The sequence below is a fragment of the Cryptotermes secundus genome, unplaced genomic scaffold, assembly GCF_002891405.2.
Source record: "Cryptotermes secundus unplaced genomic scaffold, Csec_1.0 scaffold537, whole genome shotgun sequence".
Classification (NCBI taxonomy): Eukaryota; Metazoa; Arthropoda; class Insecta; order Blattodea; family Kalotermitidae; genus Cryptotermes; species Cryptotermes secundus.
In genome coordinates, this window is record NW_019740661.1 from 318,779 (window position 1) to 324,310 (window position 5,532).

General features: G+C 41.1%; 1 protein-coding gene across 1 annotated transcript in view; it reads left to right on the plus strand.

Moving 5' to 3' along the window:
• Window positions 1-1,953: 1,953 nt before the first annotated feature.
• Window positions 1,954-5,532, plus strand: part of LOC111872495 (protein turtle) — a 480,259-nt gene continuing 476,680 nt past the window's right edge. The window contains exon 1 of the mRNA XM_023866469.2: window positions 1,954-2,280. The gene's annotated coding sequence lies outside the window, so the exon portion shown is untranslated. The remainder of the gene's footprint in view (window positions 2,281-5,532) is intronic.

Below are 5,532 nucleotides of genomic sequence, written 5' to 3' on the forward strand. Positions count from 1 at the left end.
TTTTCTTGATGTCTGTGAATAGCTGATGTACTGTCTCATTGTACTCACATTTCTTATCCAATATCTGACGAATACAAAAGATCTGATCTGTAGTTTATCTGTTCCGTCGAAACCCACACTGATGATCCCCAATAATTTCATCTATATGTGGACTTAACCTTGAGAATAATGTTGGATAAAATTTTGTATGAAGTTGATAGCAGAGATATCCCCCGATAATTACTACAGTCAGTTTTATCCCCCTTTTCGTGAACTGGTATAATAGTAGACTCCTTCCACTGCTCAGGCAATGTTTGCTCATCCACTCGTTTTCTTTCTGTGTGAAATGTTTTCGTATCGTATGTAGTTGACACATATCGTGGTGTCGTAATTACGTCATGGGTCATCGGTTTAGAAGCACTGCTTTAAACGTATGGGAAACACAAGAGTAGCCGGCAATATCTGCCTGGTATTTATTTTGGACTGCTGAGTTTGTGTCCAAACCTCGACGCCGAGTGACTATAGTTAAAAGCAAATAATGGCATCTTCATTTGAAATGTTAAGGGTAGACTTAGTTTAAATAACGTCTCCTGAGGCTCGCACAAATTAACTGAGAACAGAAAAGCAACTTTATTCAGGATAGCCTGTTCCCGGATGGGATTTGAAGCAGGAATCTCTAGGAAGAATATCACAGGCGTTGCCACAGTATTAATGCGGGCATGAAGAAGAAACGGAGAGAGAGACAGAGAGGGAGAGAAGAAAATAAAAGAGAAACAGGAAAGATGAAAATCAGCTAATGGAAGAGGGGAAATTATGGAATGATAGAATGGGCGAAAAATAGAAAGAAAGAAATAAAGGATGAAAAGTACAAGAAGTTCCGGGAAGGACTAATCGTCCACTTTCCTCTCATATGACACGGATCGCACAGAACACGACGAATCCAAAAATTCTTCTATTGTTGCACGTGTATTCGTTGCAGCGGTAACGTTTTTACTGACCCGTTGCTTAGCAACGATATGGGATACACATGAAGACACACAGACTGGTGGGAGGGATTTATGAATTACGCCGTTAAGATTATATTCATACCAAGCTTAATAAAGATTGGTTCAGGCATTCAAAAGGGGGAGGGGGATACACAGACACACAGACAGCATGGTGCTCTCATAAGCCTACTTTCGGTTTTTCAAAATAAGGAAAGTAGGGTAATAAACAAGAAACGGAGAGAAATATAAATAATTAAGTAAATAAATAATAAAAATAGTGAAAGGAAAGAAAGAATACAGAAGAATAAAAATCAAATCAAATCTGAGATTAAAAATAGAAGGAATCGACATTTTAAAACAACGTATGTAGTTCAGAAATCTAACGAACCGTCCCTCCTCTGTCGAGTTACTCCATGTGACACTTCTGCACCAGATGTAGGCTGTTCACACATTAGCGTCTCTTTGTCGCCATTAAATTTCCCTATTCCGAATGATAACATCGAATTTCCAAGATTTATGTTACCGGTAACCACCACCCTGTTACTGCTGGTCCATGGCTGGTTCTGTGTGCGAAGAGCAATGCGGATTCCTGGGTTTGAAATATTCAAGCCTTCCCAGTAACGAATATCTGGCGGAACTCCAGTATTTACTTACTGTTCCCAAAACCTGTTTCTGTGTTGAAGCTCATGAAACAATAAAGCATAACAGCGCATCTCCGCAAACGACTGTTGGTGTTCCACTATTTAAATTATTTAAAAATCATTACTTATTCATTGACTCCGGCGAACGTGCTTGAATACAAATGTTCATCCCTCCAGAAAAATAAAAAAAAAACACCTCTGCATAGAGGCTTTTAAATTGAATGCTAGTAACTGATTGGCCGCTTTGTACGTGCCCGCGTGCAAGCTTGCTTACTATTGGATGGAGCAGGTTTGTCTCCCCTCTGGCGGCGCGGTTAGTATCCTGCAAGGTAGCCAGAGACTGAGAAGGCATCAAGCGTTGTGTGAGTGAATTGTGGCTTCTCTCTGCTTCAGTTTTCATCACAAATATAACAGAAAACTACTTGTTTAACCTCAGCCAGACTTTTATAACGCCTTGTTAGTGTAGCTAGACTGTTTGAAATCGGGTTCTGTGTGTTGGGAGCTAGACCATCTTTCGATTATTCAAAAGCCGAGGGAGGAGTGTCCCTCGGCCCGGGGAAGCGAGCGCGGTGTAGAGCAACCGTAGAGAAGGAATTCGTCTACCGACTCTTCGTGTTGTTCTAACCTCAAGAAAGAATTTCTGCAGGTGGAAGTGTGAAACTATCAACAGAACGGTGAGTTGTATTTTATACTTGATTTCATTGTGTTGCCTTTGGTTGATTTTTATGAAGTGCATTTTTTTTTCATAGTACAGACCCGTAAATCGTGAAGTCAAGAAAGGAATGCAGCACGTGGAAACTAAAAGTGACTTGAGTTGCTAAGCGTGTAACACCAATTACAAATTTCTATTTACGTAGGTCGAACCAGGCTCTTATAATGAGACAAGTAAATGCTCTTTTATGGCTTACTCCAGAATAAACGTGTTACATGAGCCAACGGTTTCGAAGATCAGTCGAAGGGCGCGTATCATTGTAAAAGCAGTTGTATGTACATAGTAATAGCTGTGAATATATTATTTGTGACATAATGCTAAGTGTAGGTGTTGCAAGAATAACTTGAAAATATTGCATACGTCGGTAATTGTATTATTTTTATTAGAAGAAGTGTATATAATTTTTATTATAAAATTATTATACTTGATTTGTTCTTTCAGAATTTCTGTTTCCGGTACATTGACGCAGGGCTGTTATTAAGAGTTGCAAGGTTAACTTTCTCATAATTTCATGAAACTCAACATATATTCTTGCATATTTAACAGAAAAACGAATGTTCCACGAATTAAAACCCCATCTTCTCAAAAGTTGCCTTACGTGCTGGCCTGTGAGAGCCTCAAAATCAATAATTTACCGGCTAGTTTACAGTAACTCTTAGGCCTATTATCATTAACATGAAAATCGCATTATGTGTTATATATGTTTCTGGTCATAGTATAATATTACTGTTTCATATAAATCTGCTCCAGTAGGCCTATCGATGCTGTTTGTTGCAAGAATAAAGGCGAGCATGGTAAAGTTGCTCTTGTGGGTAATTACGCATCACGTCGTGAAGACGTTTTGGAGAGTGGCGGTAAAGCTCCATGCATTCTTAAACTCGAAATTAGGAAAGAGGTGATTGGTTGACTCCTCGGTCCCGTCACTGTAGCTTAAGGTAAAAAGCCCATGATGCTATGTGTAGGAGGATGGGTGGGTCCGGAGCCGGTCTCAACGCTGTAGAAAAGACAAAAAGCTGTTGTCTCTGTTAAGATTTGAACCGCGACTTTTTAATTTTTCACCCCGTCGCCATATCTATTAAGGTGTTCCAACAGCTTGAAAAAAATTCCTTGGATATTACCTTGTTTCATTTTGTCTTTGTAATTGTGTGTTCGGAAATTTATAGCTTGTTAAAAGACTGATTTGGGGACTCACGGTAGCGTAATTGGTTGAGGCACTATGCTACAACCCGGAAGGTCGCTGGTTCGATTCCCGATATCATTGGATTTTTCAGTTGACATAATCATTCCAACCGCACTATGGCCCTGGGTTCGACTCAGCTTCAAACAGAAATGAGTACCAGGAATCTTCCTGCGAGTAAAGAGCGGCCGAGCATAAGCCTGACAACCTCAGCCCCGTCTATGAGCAGACTGTCTACAGAAAATATGGAAGCCTCGACATCTCACGACTCTATGGGCCTCCACGTCCTGTTACGGGGATAGCTTTACCTTTTTTACCTTAAAAAGACTCAGATACATCAGTTTACTAAACTGTCGTTTCTTTAATGTGAATTTAATGTTCTTACAGATTCGTGAATTTCCCTACGGAATGCATTGAGTGTAACTGTTTAATTTTTATAGGATTGTAATGCATTTTAATTTGCTTATCAATTGTTCTATTTCTGAGTCATGCTGTAGTGGTATTTTAACACCAAAATATAAAAAACGACCCCCCCCACTGCAAGAAGTCTCTAAATCCTACGTGAAACAACGCAACAATAGATACTTCATTAATGAATGATTATTACATCGAAGTTTAGTTGTAATATACGAAGATAGATCGTAGAATGCGCCAAGAATAGTGATGCAGCCGTGTGATGTTCGACTATGCAACGTCGCATAGCAAGTGCTTGGAGCTGTGAGTTGCAACGAACTTTTATGTGGCCTTCGGGTTACAACATACTGCCTGATGGTTGAATGAATCGCATACACCCAGTACATTCCAGTGTATGACGATACGAGGCTTATATTTAGTTCACTGGCTTGCTGTCAAATGGAGCGTACATCCCTAGGAAGAAAATACCGTAGTCCACTGACGGATTCAGGGACAGATCAGTAACTCTGTAGTAAATCGTGACCTTCCCGGAACACCACTAGGAGCTGGAAAACCGGGCTAACCATTGGTTCATTCTTTCTCCTGTGCGGTTATGGGGCTCCGTAGGCACGTGCTTTCTTTTGTGCGTCTCGGCTAGCACGCACTTTAAGAAAGATTTTTCTAACCTGTCTAAGCATTACTGCTAGGCGCATTGTTTGAACGGCTCCTCCGAATATCATGTGTGGCCACCAACATTTTTTCTCCGAATGATACAAAGATTCGCCGAGCAAGTTGGCTCAAGCATTAACGCTTCTGAATTTTATTCAGGTCGATCACGGTAGCTGAGCGGTCTAAGGCGTGTACTGTCTTCGCTCGGAAGCCGGGATCGTGGGTTCGAATCCCACACAAGACATGTGTTTATTCTGTGTTTGTGTTGTCCTGTGTTTAGGTAGAGGCCTTGCGACGAACTGATCACTCGTCCAAGGTGTCCTACCGTCTGTAAAATGATCAGAATGAGGGGGTAAAAAAAACGACCTCGACATTTAAGGTATGTAGGTGGAACGGATTAAATGGCTAAACTTTTATTCGGGGTGGGGGGGTGCCTGGTACAAATGTTCTATCATCCTGACTGAGGTCTTTCGTGGTCTTCCTCAGTATCATCAGGCGAATGCCGAGATAGGCCCTTATGACCAATTTCTTCAACATATTTCACCATTTCATCGTTCAGTAAAGATCACCCAATCTGACGGTACATAATCGGAGACCCTGACAGCGTCTTTAAATAATCCGTAAATAAGTTGCAAATAGACTGATAAGTACAGATGTCAGAAGTAGCCAGATTAAAGGCATTAGGAAGTTCATTAGGAAGTTTGCTACATGTTTGTGTATATCTATACTACAGCATCGGATAGAAATTCGAAATTTAGACGACTCAGGTGTTCAGTTTCACACCCCATACAAATTATCGCCGAACTTGTGGAGGGGGGCACAATGCTACAAGCCGAAAGGTCGCGGGTTCGAGTCCCGATGAGGTAGATTTCTTTTCCAATTTACCAAATTTTTCCAACCGCACTATGGCCCTGGGGTCGAGTGAGCCTCTAACAGAAATGAGTACCAGGAATCTTCCTTCGGGGGGGGGGGGGG